At 43.6% G+C, this 13,543-nt stretch overlaps 1 protein-coding gene across 2 annotated transcripts in view; it reads right to left on the bottom strand.

The window, feature by feature from the left end:
• The window catches only part of LOC126199357 (probable cytochrome P450 6a13), a 251,063-nt gene that overhangs the window by 164,208 nt on the left and 73,312 nt on the right, over positions 1 to 13,543 (bottom strand). Inside the window, exon 1 of one of the 2 annotated variants that reach the window (XM_049936220.1) lies at positions 4,586 to 4,750. The exons of the other annotated variant lie outside the window; for it this stretch is intronic. The gene's annotated coding sequence lies outside the window, so the exon portion shown is untranslated. Of the gene's footprint in view, positions 1 to 4,585; positions 4,751 to 13,543 lie in introns of those variants that run through there. 2 annotated transcript variants of the gene reach the window in all.

The following is a 13,543-nucleotide window of genomic DNA, read 5'->3' as shown; positions in this document are numbered from 1 at the left end:
GGGATCGAATGGCGTAAGGCAAGTATTGGAAAGCAACGCCGAATTCAACTGGCGAAAGGCGCGTTCGCATTCCGTCGTCCAGACGAACGGAACACCTTTACGGCGTAAGCGATGAAGTGGAGCTGAAATGGAAGAAGCGCGCGGCACAAACCTGGCATAGTAATTAATTTTTCCCAACACACTCTGGAGATGTTTCAAGTTCTGCGGTGAAGGCAAGTCCTGTATGGCACGGAGGTGCCTTGGACTCGGACGTATGCCTTGGGCATTAATTACATGTCCCAGATACGGTAAGTCACGAGCAAACAACACACATTTGTCCTTCCTCAAGCGAAGACCATTTTGTCGCAAGACCTGAAATAACGTTCGTAGGTTGGCTAAATGTTCGGCTTCTGTCTTTCCGGAGATCACAATATCGTCCAGATAGTTCGCAGCAATAGGGACCGACGCACAAACAGTTTGTAAATATTGCTGAAACAATGCAGGGGCGGATGCACACCCGAATGGCAGTCTTTTGTATCGGTACAATCCAAGATGCGTGTTAACCACCAAGACGCGCTGGGATTCTTCGTCCACTGGTATTTGCAAGTACGCATCTGCTAGGTCCAATTTCGAAAAGTATTTACCCGGGCACAGTTTATCAAAAAGATCTTCCGGGCGGAGCAAAGGAAAAGTTGCAGTCACAAGTTGTGGATTCACAGTTGCCTTGAAGTCCACGCAAAGTCTCAGTTTACCGGAAGGTTTTGGCAAAATTACTAAGGGTGAGGCCCAGAGAGAAGCCTGCACACGTTCAATTACACCTTGAGATTCTAAATCGTGTAATGTTCTTGCGACCTCATCACGCAATGCGTGGGGAACATTGAGCGCTCTGAAAAATTTCGGTTGCGCGTCCACTTTGAGTTCCAAATGTGCTTCATAGTTCTTAGCGCAACCAAGGCCCGGTGCAAAAATGTCTGCAAATTCGTCACATAGACTAGAAACACTGGCTGAAGGCGCAGTCTGATTCACCGAAAGGACCTGATTTACGATAGACAAGTTAAACAACTGAAATAAATCTAAACCAAACACGTTCACTGCAGTAGAAGAACGAAGAACGTAAAATGACACAAGTTTTGTTTGTCCCTTGTATGTGGCAAGAAGGCTGCACTGTCCTAACACAGGTATTTTCTGGCCTGAGTAACTATTGAGCTGAACAATTGCGGCACGCAACGGAGATGCGCCCAGTTGTTTGTACGTGTCGTGATTGAGCAAAGAAACTGCAGCTCCGGTATCGAGCTGGAATGGTACCACTGTGCCTCCAAAGTCTAAGTCTACAAAAAGTTTATTGTCCTGCTGACGACAAGAGCGAGTTTCACGTGCAATTATGAACTGAGACAGGTACAGAAGCACTTGCGACTTCACGGGATTTCCGGCGACGTCGACGCACACTTTTTGTGGGACGAACACAGTCACTGTTAGATAAAGTGGCACTGGATGGGGTGGAATGAACGACATGAATGTCCATGGGCGAAGGTCCACGAGCCTGATTGTCCCTGGTTCGATTCCGGCGCGAAGCAAAGGGCCTGGAATTGTTGTGATTGTCTGATCTTAGCTTTTTCTGGCAAACACTTTGAACATGTCCTTTCTTATGACAGTAAAAGCAAATAGCTTGGCGTGACGGGCAAGTGTCACGCGAATGTCTAGTTGCACACCACGGGCATGATTTGAGAACAGCAGTGACATGCGGACGCGGCACACGTGTTTGCAAGCTAGGCTGCAGCTGCGCTGACGTGCGCAAGGGCCATTTAGCGTCCCGTGCTGCGCGCCCGGCGGGCCAGTCAATGCGACACACTGCCGGCGAAGTTTCAAATGATTCCGTAGCAAAGTCAAGTGTGTCTTGCCTATCCAATATGTCTATCACTTGTTGAAGGGAGGGATTAACTAGTTTCAAAATCTGTTCCCGTATGCGAACATCAGAAACGTTCTGTGCTATTGCATCACGCACCATAGTATCTGAATACGGAAGTCCACATTCACATTGAAAATCACAATCCCTAGTAAGTCCTTGCAATGTTGCAACCCACTCCCTATTAGTCTGACCGGCCATACGTTTGGTACGAAAGAACGTATACCTTTTTGCAACTACATTAACTGTTTCCTTGAAATAGGCATCTAAAGCAGACAAAATTTCTTCGTAGGACAGAGTTGCTACGTCGCGTCGGGGAAACAATTTCACTATCACACGGTAGGTGGACACACCGACACAAGAAAGCAAAAACGGCTGCCGCTCATTACCTTGAATTCTGTAGGCGGCTAGATGGAAGCCGAACTGTCGAGACCATTCTTGGCAGGTCTCGTGGGTTGAATCAAAATTACGGAAGGACGGCGCAACGGCGTGTTGTGGCTGCGGTAGCGATGAAGCGGCGGCGGCCGCATCGGTTTGCAGCGCACGTTGACCCTGGACGAGCTGTCCCAGGGCATCCAATAACGCCTGCGTCTGCTGATTCTGCAAGCGATAAAATTCGGACAGTACATCTGGCGAAGCCATGACACAAGTAAATGTAAGCAATCAGAAACAACACTTTTCCCTCGTCGCCACTGATGTGTTGGTGAATGTGCCAACACCTTGTAGATAGAGGAGGCCGAAATGCACGCTATCTAACGCAGACGGGCGTGAATTCTGGAACAGGATAAGTAGTGAATTCTAATCAGAAAAGTATGCAGCTCCTCGAATATACTTAACTTTTAATGCTTCCTTGTTGTGAATACAGCATTCTTGATGAGACATTTCACACGATAACTATCAAACTATGTAAGGCTAATGGCGCCTTGCTAAGTCGTAGCCATGAACTTAGCTGAAGGCTATTCTGTCTCTCGGCAAATGAGAGCAAAGGCTTCGTCTGTATATTTGCTAGCAACGTCGTCGTACAACTGGGCGAGTTCTCGTACGTCTCTCGAGACCTGCCTTGTGGTGGCGCTCGGTCTGCGATCACCCAGTGGCGACACGCGGGTCCGGCATGTACTAATGGACCGCGGCCGATTTAAGCTACCACCTAGCAAGTGTGGTGTCTGGCGGTGACACCACAGCCACAACTTCTCACGACTGGTTGGAATAAAATTCAATTTGAGCAATTGATCTGGCAACCCAAATCGCCTGATAAGGATCCTGTGGAAAATTTATGAGACATAATCGATAGGTCAACTCGTGCACAAAAATCCTGCACCGGCAACACCTTCGCTATTATGCACGGCTATGGCGGCAGTTTAACTCGATATTTCAGGATGGGATTTCCAACGACTTATTGAGTCTAACAAGGGGAGGCCGCCAATTGTGCAATTCAGATTCGATTCATACTGCGCATAATAAAAGCTCATGGCCAGAGGTGTAATGTGGCAAAGCACCAATATGCACTTCTCAGCCGATGTCGAGAAAATCGACAGTTAAAAGAAACCGTTGCGGTGAAATACTCTCTACGATTAATAATTTTCTACAGCGTCGTGGTGCAGCGGTAAGCGCTCGGGTTCGTAATCCGAAGGTCGCCGGATCGAATCACGCCATGCAACCTTTTTTTTTTTAGTATTTGTTTTTTGTAATTCAAATATATATATATATATATATATATATATATATATATATATATATATATATATATATAATTCCCGGCAATCAGTTGCAACAATTATGCATATAATAAGTTGTTGAAAGTCGTTTGTCGTGGAAAAACTGGCGACTTCGAACATCATTATGTTTTCCGCGAACAAAGTTGTATTTCACAAATGTTATTAATTGTCTTCATAATGTTAACCACGTATAGTTAACGGAAGACGTAGAAACGATATTCCGAAACGAATACGTATAGCGTAAGTCAAACGTTCGAATTGGAATAGAGACCCCACGAACACAAATTTGCTGTGGCAGGTATGAAATATAAACTCCGTTACTCGCTCGTTACACTTGAAGGACAGATGTTGAATGGGCCAAAACGAGCCGCCGCATAACTGCGTAGTTGCCTGCTAACTTCGAAAGAAGGTAGATGCGATCCCTAGCGCAACTTATAACATCGTCGAAAATCAGTGCGGACGGGAGAGCTTTGGTACACCCTGATAAACAAACGGAAAAATGGAGGCGGTACAATTGGAGAGCGATCCGCCTTCACCAACATGCATAAGCAATTCATTAATACATTACAAAAAACTAATAATAAAAAAACTGCATGGCGCGAGATTCGATCCGGCGACCTTCGAATTACGAACCCGAGCGCTTACCGCTGCGCCACTACGCTGTAGAAAATTACTGATCATAGAGAGTATTTCACCACAACGGTTTCTTTTAACTGTCGATTTTCTCGACAACGGCTGAGAAGTGCATCTTGGTGCTTTGCCACATTACACCCCTGGCCATGAGCTTTAATTATGCGCAGTATGAATCGAATCTGAATTTCACAATTGGCGGCCTCGCCTTGTAAGCAACATTGAGTTGCTGCACTAGGCTGGGCAAAAGGAGGTCAGATACAATACTGGGATGTATCCCCTAACTATTGTTACCTCAGTGTAAATGTGTTTTTGTACACTGTTGGATACATACCTGGAACGTATGTGCCGGACATACCTGCTTCCAACGCCTTTCTGAACGTTGACGTAGGCGAAAGGTCGGGACGTCACACACAGTGGCCAGCTGCAACGGTAGTAGGTGCAGTCTTCCTGCCGGCAAGTGTGTGTTGCAGTAGCCACAGCGAGACAGAAGAGTGTTGCACACGGGCAGCCTCACAGTCCTCGTGACGGACTACGCTCCTTAAAGGTCCCCCATTATCTCGACGTGTGACGTCCGACGCGGCACCTTTGCCTCTGCGCTACGTAACGCTGTCACTCGTCAACGGCGGTAGATGCCGCAACTAGCGCTAGCTTCACAGACTGCTTTGATGGAACAATGACTGCACTCACCACATGGCCCAAAAGCCCTGTGGGATGAGCTACCTGACACAACAAAAAATTCACGACGTGAATGTATCTGGGGTGTTTGGTATACATGTTTCGACTCTGAACGTGCCTCAGGTACAGCTATGGAGTAAAAAAGATGAAATGGGACATATGATACTACGTGAAGAGTTTGACAGAGCACTGAGAGACCTAAGTCGAAACAAGGCCCCGGGAGTAGACAACATTCCATTAGAACTACTGACAGCCTTGGGAGAGCCAGTCCTGACAAAACTTTACCATCTGGTGAGCAAGATGTATGAGACAGGTGAAATTCCCTCAGATTTAAAGAAGAATATAATAATTCCAATCCCAAAGAAAACAGGTGTTGACAGATGTGAAAATTACCGAACTATCAGTTTAATAAGTCACAGCTGCAAAATACTAACACGAATTCTTTACAGACGAATGGAAAAACTGGTAGAAGCCGACCTCGGGGAAGATCAGTTTGGATTCAGTAGGAATGTTGGAACACGTGAGGCAATACTGACCCTACGACTTATCTTAGAAGCTAGATTAAGGAAAGGCAAACCTACGTTCCTAGCATTTCTAGACTTAGAGAAAGCTTTTGACAATGTTGACTGGAATACTCTCTCTTTTTAAATTCTGAAGGTGGCAGGGGTAAAATACAGGGAGCGAAAGGCTATTTACAATTTGTACAGAAAGCAGATGGCAGTTATAAGAGTCGAGGGACATGAAAGGGAAGCAGTGGTTGGGAAGGGAGTGAGACAGGGTTGTAGCCTCTCCCCGATGCTATTCAATCTGTATATTGAGCAAGCAGTAAAGGAAACAAAAGAAAAATTTGGAGTAGGCATTAAAATCCATGGAGAAGAAATAAAAACTTTGAGGTTCGCCGATGACATTGTAATTCTGTCAGAGACAGCAAAGGACTTGGAAGAGCATCTGAAAGGAATGGACAGTGTCTTGAAAGGAGGGTATAAGATGAACATTAACAAAAGCAAAACGAGGATAATGGAATTTAGTAAGTAGGGTGATGCTGAGGGAATTAGATTAGGAAATGAGACACTTAAAGTAGCAAAGCAATTTTGCTATTTGGGGAGCAAAATAACTGAGGATGGTCGAAGTAGAGAGGATATAAATGTAGATTGGCAATGGCAAGGAAAGCTTTTCTGAAGAAGAGAAATTTGTTAACATCGAGTATAGATTTAAGTGTCAGGAAGTCATTTCTGAAAGTATTTGTATGGAGTGTAGCCATGTATGGAAGTGAAACATGGACGATAAATAGTTTAGACAAGAAGAGAATAGAAGCTTTCGAAATGTGGTGCTACAGAAGAATGCTGAAGATTAGATGGGTAGATCACATAACTAATGAGGAGGTATGAATAGAATTGGGGAGAAGATGAGTTTGTGGCACAACTTGACTAGAAGAAAGGGATCGGTTGGTAGGACATGTTCTGAGGCATCAAGGGATCACCAATCTAGTATTGGAGGGCAGTGTGGAGGGTAAAAATCGTAGAGGGAGACCAAGAGATGAATACACTAAGCAGATTCAGAAGGATGTAGGCTGCAGTAGGTACTGGGAGATGAAGAAACTTGCACAAGATAGAGTAGCATGGAGAGCTGCATCAAACCAGTCTCAGGACTGAAGACCACAACAACAACAACTTTAATAGGTCAGCTATTTAACATACATTGATGGAAAACTAAAGAATAACGCCTCTAAGGACGTGACATGAAGCAACGAGTCACATTAAAGAGAATTTTGTATTCCTCAGAGCCTGAGGTGTAAACCAGTTCGACCACGCAATGAAAATCCTACGTATAATACATAAAGGCCCAATAATAAAACTTTTAGAAGAAATAAAAGTACCCACACATATAAGAAAATGCCAAGCCAAATTCTAAACGAATAAACTGAACGTAAGCATAAAAGTTTCATTAAAAATGTCGTCGAAATTTTAGAGTGCGGTAGTAAATAACACGATAAGGAAAGACTACTCACACAAACCTATACAAAGAATCTATAACATATATTATTCATCTATGGAATTGTGTAGTGGTATATGTATATATATTCTGTCAAGTATAGCTGTCAAATTGGTAGAAAACGAAAATTTCAACAAAAAATTACTTAACAACAACGTCTAATATTATGTAAATATACACACAAACAAAAACAAACGGAATCTGCGCTGCAAATACAATACATAGAATTATATGAAAGCTACTGTGTCATCGATGAGGTATGGAAGTAAGTGCTCGACTCGCTGTTACGAAACCAGTCACATGTACAACGTAAAAATTGTATATGATAATAGCGCTTTATAACTGAGGATCGCTTGATAACGGAAATGCAGCCGAAAGAAACTTATCGCAAAACTGTACTGAAAGGGTACAGTACCGCCCGACATTGAAAATAGGTACAACAATCTTCATTATTCTTGTCAGTACAACATATTTTTTGTAAAAATAACTCAATTTCAATTAATACAGCGAAGCCGGATACCAGTGTGGGAAAGAATGACAATTTATTTATTTAATTGATCACATGTGCACTCCCACAAAATAAATCCCTACAGCCAGTTTAGTGAGATCTGTGAAATGAATGAATGTATGGACGTCTGCTAACCGCAGATAGTGAATGTGAATATATGATCATCTTTGAGACGATCCTTTGGCCATCTTTGGTGAAACCAAAGAGATGAAACTTACCAGAGCTTTGAGCGCCTGAAATGTGGCTGACCAATACGGTAGCATGGTCTTCCCCCACTTCGGCAGAGGTGTGAGAGGACCTGAAGAATGGCCATGTTTCAGCACTCTGCCGCTGGATCTAGTGTTGGTAAGACCTGTCTTAGGCGTGCTCCGTAAGGACAAAAGAGTGGAGACATGGTATGCATGTGAAATACTTAAGAGTAGTTTAGAATAATAATTTCTCTATTTCAGGAACTTTTGCGGGGAGAATTAAATTTCAGGCAGGTAATATTAATAGGATCGTAGTAATCTTCGGAAGTGACCAACGGTCACAATGAAACCACGTGTAGCAATAAGTTGAAATACTTCCGAGTGCTTAAGTTAAGCTGAATTACTAGCGTGTGTACTATAAGTTGGAAATATTTAAGAAATATCGTCTGCAGGACTTGAAATTAGAGACGAGTACTTCCACGTGGTGAGTACTGTGTGAGTCTCAATCTGTGTATGAGACAAAGGATAAAGAGAAGTACTCGTCCATGGTATCAGTTGAGGACTCGCGTGTGTGATGAATATGTTCTTAATATTACTTTGCGTGTTGTGTTTCCGTGTGACGCTTGATTCAAACTATAATACTCTGAGAGAGAAGCAAGGTGAGTCAGCCGTCTACCCAGCGACGCCACTTGGCTTGCATTGCACAGGAAGACGTGCATATATCGTCCAGAGTTCGTAGTAGAAAAGAAAAGTTACGAAGTGGGGCAGTGTCGTGTGGAACTGGGATGAATACTAATTAAAGTGGGAAAGCTGAAAGTGATGTGATTATAATGTTGTGACTATTCCTTATGTTGTATTCCATGTTGCAGTGTGGTGTATGTCATGTAATTTAAGTATGTGTGGTTTGCATGGGAGAGTAGCAAGGTAGTTTCAGAGGTAGTGGGTTATGCATGTTCCTTTTGTACCGCTCGGTCTGGAGGAAAGTTTCGTGATGATGGTTGTGAGAGTCGAAGTGTTAGATATAGCAAAAGATCCACCATCCTATCCAGAAAGTGCACAGTAGCGTTAAAGAATTACGAGACCATAAGATAGAGAATCACCAATGTAAAGCCATGCCCTCTGGGCGGAATTTCTCATGTGTTATTGTTGTAGGTTATAAAATTTGTGGGTTTAGGTTATAGAATTTATCAGAATAAATAAGATAGTGAAAAGAAAAAGATTGGTGGCCTTTTCCTTCGAATTGTACGTTGTCATGATATCCAGATTTTATAATGTGTGCGCCATTCATATTCAGTGCGATGGCCACGTGTTGATAAAAGCCGTTAAATAAGAAAGAAAATGTGATATTGCCAGTGCGTAGTGAACAGTCAGTGTTGTGTAAATTACTAATAGTCAGATGTGCGTTTCCGTTGTGTAATATCCAAGCAGGAGAATAACTTTTAACTTAATTGTGAGTACTAGAGTTCATGTTACTTGATAAATAAAAAATGAATCCACTCGCTTGGCAGACCACTCATCTTGCAGGCCTGACTGCTTGATGCCACAGTATGAGCAAGGCATGTGGGTGCCTCTCAGTACAACTCCTGAATAAAATTTAGTAAAAAAATAGCAGCGTGCTGGTGTATCATGCATAAAACGCATTTCTAAGTATAAAGAATGGAATGGAACCACGAAGCGAGCGTGAAAAGTCTGCGCCCCAATCAGATAGTCACTACGTGATTAAAAGTATCCGGACACCTGGCCGGAAATAACTTATTAGTTCGTGGCGCCCTCCTTCGGTAATGCTGAAATTCAATACGGTGTTGGCCCACCCTCAGCCTTGTTGACAGTTTCCACTCTCGCAGGCATACGTTCAGTCAGGTGCTGGAAGATTTCTTGGGGATTGGCTGCCCATTCTTCACGGTGTGCTACACTGAGGAGAGGTATCTATGTTGGTCGGTGAGGCCTGGCACGAAGTCGGCGTTACAAAACATCCCGAAGGTGTTCTATTGGATTCAGGTCAGGACTCTGTGCAGGTCAGTCCGTTACAGGGATGTTACTGTCGTGTAACCACTGTGCCACAGGCCGTGCATTATGAACAGGTGCTCGATAGTGTTGAAAGATGAAATCGCCATCCCCGAATTGCTCTTCAACAGTGGGAAGCAAGAAGGTGCTTAAAACATCGGTGTAGGCCTGTGCTGTGATAGTGTCACGCAAAACAACAAAGGCTGCAAGCAACCTCCATGAAAAACACGACCACACCATAACACCACCGCCTCCGAATTTTACTGTTGGCACTACACACGCTGGCAGATGACGTCCACCGGGCATTCGCTGTACCCACACACCCTGCCATCGGATCGCCACATTGTGTACCGTGATTCGTCACACCACACAACGTTTTCCCACAGTTCAGTCGTCCAATGTTTACGCTCCTTACGCTAAGCGAGGCGTCGTGTGGCATATGCTGGCGTGGTGTGTGGTTTATGAGAAGCCACTCGACCACGAAATCGAATTTTTCTCACGTCTCGCCTAACTGTCATAGTACTTGCAGTGGATCCTGATGCAGTTCGGAGTTCCTGTGTGATGGTCTGGATAGATGTCTACCTATTACACATTACGACCCTCTTCAACTGTCGGCGGTCTCTGTTAGGCAACACACGAGGTCGCCTTGTACGCTTTTGTGCTGTACGTGTCCTTTCACGTTTCCACTTCACTATAAATTGGAAACAGTGGACCTAGGGAAGTTTGGAAGCGTGGAAATCTCGCATACAGACATATGACACAAATGACACCCAATCACCTGCTCACGTTTGAAGTCCGTGAGTTCCGCAGAGCGCTCCATTCTGCTCTCACGAAGTCTAATGACTACTGAGGTCGCTGATATGGAGTACCTGGCAGTAGGTGGCAGCACAGTGTACCTGATATGGAAAACGTATGTTTCTGGGGATGCCCGGATACTTTTGATCACATAGTGTAACTCAACTTGCTGAAATAATGGCCTACTTTAGAGCATTGTATCACATCAAGAAACACCGTAGAAACTTCAGAACTATATCGATGTGTTCGGGTTGAGCAATTACATTAAGTTTGAGAAGAATACTTTGTGGACCGTCAGGACAGATGGTCCTACACATGAACTGATGAACACATGCGACGCCAGTCTTTCTTTGATTGCTATAACTTACTTCTAATGATCTATACTAGATAAAACTATACGGTTTGTTACAAATGATAGCTTAGCTCATAAAGATTTTTTATTTATACGCTTCCACATGTGCTCCGTTTATTGGTCGTAGAACGTCTAGGAGATAAATAATTTCTCTTCATTTCCGTGACAAAATCTCTTCCGTCACAACCTCTACAGCTCTCTCTGTGCTTAACGATGTCCCACAAAAAAGTCAAGAGGGGTTGTGTATGGTGAACATGGTGGCCATGATGCTGTACCGTCTCTACCATCCATCTGTTTGGAAACATTCCGTGCAAGAACTGATGAATAAATAACCTCCAAAGTGGTAGTGTGCTGTCCTGCTGGAATACTACCCGTGGTTGAAAATCCTGTAACTGAGGTGCAGTGTAATGTTCCACGACGTCGAGGTAAACTGTTGCCGAAATCGTAGGCTCACGGCCGATGTGGCCGAGCGGTTCTAGGCGCTTCAGTCTGGAAAAGCGCGACCGCTACGGTCGCAGGTTTGAATCCTGTCTCGGGCGTGGATGTGTGTGATGTCCTTAGGTTAGTTAGGTTTAAGTAGTTCTAAGTTCTAGGGGACTGATGACCTCAGATGTTAAGTGCCATAGTGCTCTCAGCCATTTGAACCATTTCGTAGGCTCAGTGAAAAGGAACGATCCAATAAATATGTCGTGTATTTAGTCAAACAACACGTTTACTTTCGGGCTGTCCCTTATCTGCTGTATCACGATTCGTGGGACCTCCGACCCCCAGTTGTGGACATTATGGCTGTCTTCTTTCCCGAAGATGTGAAAAGTCGCTTCGGCGAAAAAAGAAACTTAAACGTAGTCATTGTTTGTGCATCGATTCGTTCCAGTATGTTTCTTGCAAACTTATCACGTCTGGAGCTATCATTTGGTTGCATGGTTTACTAGAGTTGGATTTTGTATTCATTGCTTGTGTAGAATCTTCACTACAGTGCTCTGGTGTTCGCCCGTTTGCCTCGAAACACGTCTCGTTGATTTCTGCCGACTGTGTTGGAATATTGTGCGCACGGTACCAATACTGCCGTCACTCACTTAGTGTCTGCCGCATCTTGTCTCGTCACCAACGCTGCCACTCTGTTTAAACTTTTCATATTATCGTTAATACCCTTGACATCTGGCAGATCTAGACCATAGATATTTAGGAGCTCTCGCTGAACTGTAACAGGCGACCGTGTTTTATGAAAATACAAAACACATTGTGCTTTCTCCTGCATAGTCAGCACTGTGGCAGCAGCTCTCCTAAACTATGCTGTCTGTAGTAAGAGAGAGAAAGAAAAGAAACCCGACGCTGTCATAACAGGTGTTCAGATGTATTCTCAGGAAGTTTATGCGTTTAGCTACCATTTTCAATAAACTGAAGTTCCGTATTTTACGGACTATAAAACGCTATAGACTATAAGACGCAATTTAATTTTCAAGCAGTTTTTTTTAAAACAACATTTTTACCATTTTTATTATTACACTGAAAGCAAGAGTAAAAAAATAAACCGAACTGACTTTTAAAATCCCTTATGCAGTTATTTATGTCGCACTTTTTGAAAGATTTTACAACAACGTCTTCTTTCATTCTAAACCACGACTGTTTTATCCAGCGACACACTTGTTTGATTGTAGGTCGTTCTAAAGCTCGCTTCGGCGTGAATTCATGTCGGGTTTCATCGATCATCTGATTGTTCCCTTTCTCTCCCATGTAAACTTTAAACGGTTTATTTATCGAGACATCGTTGCAGTTGTGAAGTAAGTCCTTCCGCAACAGCATGCTCTGTATTTCCCTGTCTGAACTTCTGTTTCACAGAATTTTTCAAATGACTGCGAAACTGGTGTATAGTACACCATCATAGGACTACAGTCAGGAACTGACAGTACATTTGGGCACTCGGAGCTGTGTACGTGTTAACTACACGGTACTGAGCAGTCCGCTTTTGTTAATTGTTACCGAAGGAGTGAATTCATTCCAGCCATCAACAGGTCTGCCATCACTTAAATTTCCGACCCTGTAGAAAGCCTTCGAAAACCTGGACATTTGATTCAAATCGGATTATTTTCTCTGGCACATGGTTCTTTCATTGAAAACGAACCTACCCTCGCGCCAACCCTAATTTAATCATTTTTAACTTGATTACTTTTACTTTTAATGGATTCTCCACTCTTCAGCTGTATTCCCATTCGCCAGTTTTCACGATCGTAGCAGTCCTCCTCGTTCAGATCTCTCTTTCTCATCCTTATAGTTGTTCCCATTCTCCATTTCAATCTCGGCCGTCCGCACCTTCTCCTCCCTGGCGGCGTCTCCATAATTTCCTCAATTTTTTCTCCGCTTTATTCTCGGTATTCTGGCTGCTCTCCTAATTTCATACATCTCTACTGCCCGTACTCTGTTTCTCTGCTGCTCCCCCGGGTTCCATCCTTTTCCACCGTACGTTAGTTACTTTCCATTACTGTTTGGACAATCCTCTTCTTTGTTTCTTTTGATATTACCCGGCTCCACAGAACTCCATTTAGAATTTTAATTGTTCCTCTTGCTTTCTGGATCCTGTGTTTCACATCTGCTTCACAGCTTCCTGAGGAATGGATAATCGATTCTGAGTATTTAAACTGCTTCACAGCTTTAATAATTACTCGCGGCGGTATTATATCCCTTCCATCTCCTCTCACTACTAGATATTCTGTTTTGCTCATGTTTATTCTAAACCCACCTCGTTCAAATGCTTCCATCACCTTCTTTAGCGTCAATTTGTCCTTCTTTCTTTGTTAGATC

Source organism: Schistocerca nitens, chromosome 8, assembly GCF_023898315.1.
Source record: "Schistocerca nitens isolate TAMUIC-IGC-003100 chromosome 8, iqSchNite1.1, whole genome shotgun sequence".
Taxonomy (NCBI): Eukaryota; Metazoa; Arthropoda; class Insecta; order Orthoptera; family Acrididae; genus Schistocerca; species Schistocerca nitens.
This window is presented reverse-complemented; position numbering and strand designations above follow the sequence as displayed.